The 863-nt window shown below is 45.9% G+C and overlaps 2 non-coding genes across 2 annotated transcripts; both read left to right on the plus strand.

Annotated features, from left to right (window-relative positions):
- Window positions 1–239: 239 nt before the first annotated feature.
- On the plus strand, window positions 240–313 carry trnat-agu. Its single transcript has one exon. It is a non-coding gene; the product is annotated as a tRNA-Thr (tRNA).
- A 171-nt stretch (window positions 314–484) lies between these two features.
- trnat-ugu lies at window positions 485–558 on the plus strand. The gene has a single exon. It is a non-coding gene; the product is annotated as a tRNA-Thr (tRNA).
- The last annotated feature ends 305 nt before the right edge of the window (window positions 559–863 follow it).

An 863-nucleotide genomic window follows, 5' to 3' on the forward strand; every position in this document is an offset into this window, starting at 1 on the left:
AAACAGGACTAGTGCCACGTTGTCCCTTGATCTCGCCAGTCCTAGCTCATCCCTTTGTCCTCTTGTGACTCCAGAGGCCTTAACGGTGTTGGCTTTTCCGCTACCACATGCCATCCTAGAAGTGAACAGCAAGTCTGTTTTTCTTTGCTTTTACTGAAAAAGGAATGAAAGACGTTAACGTGCCCATTTGATTTCATTGAAACATTCATGTGAAAGTCTGTCAAATCACCAAAGCGCATGGCGCCGTGGCTTAGTTGGTCAAAGTGCCTGTCTAGTAAACAGGAGATCCTGGGTTCAAATCCCAGCGGTGCCTGAGTGGCGTTTTCAATAACGATGTGCCACTTCCCAAGGACAAAAACGAGAATAACCTCATGTGCGTTCTATGCAGCTTCAAGAATAAACGCAAGTGAACAAGAAGAGCGTGGCAATCTGAAAACTTGATTACAAAACTAGACGACCTGAAACAGGTAGCGTAGTTGCCTGCGGCGGGTTGGCTTAGTTGGTGAAAGCGCCTGTCTTGTAAACAGGAGATCCTGGGTTCAAATCCCAGCAGTGCCTTTACAACTTAATGTGTCCACGGGAGCCTCTACCTATTCAAATCTGAAAACAAGAAATTTCTCCCTTAACACACTTAAACACCCTCTGACTGAATCAGCTGTTTCTAAAATCTGTCCTTCGATGTACTGGTCCTTACTGACTTCTGTCCTGGTGATCCCACCAGAGGCTGCTCTACATTTTCTAAAGCATGGAAGACAGACAAGTGCTACTGTTGGGCCTGCGTGAAAGTTGAACACCTTTGCTGAAAAACAGCAACGAGCAGTGCAGTGGGTTTGAAACTATTCACAACACAGGAGAGACACAAC

This window comes from Micropterus dolomieu, unplaced genomic scaffold, assembly GCF_021292245.1.
Source record: "Micropterus dolomieu isolate WLL.071019.BEF.003 ecotype Adirondacks unplaced genomic scaffold, ASM2129224v1 contig_5358, whole genome shotgun sequence".
Classification (NCBI taxonomy): domain Eukaryota; kingdom Metazoa; phylum Chordata; class Actinopteri; order Centrarchiformes; family Centrarchidae; genus Micropterus; species Micropterus dolomieu.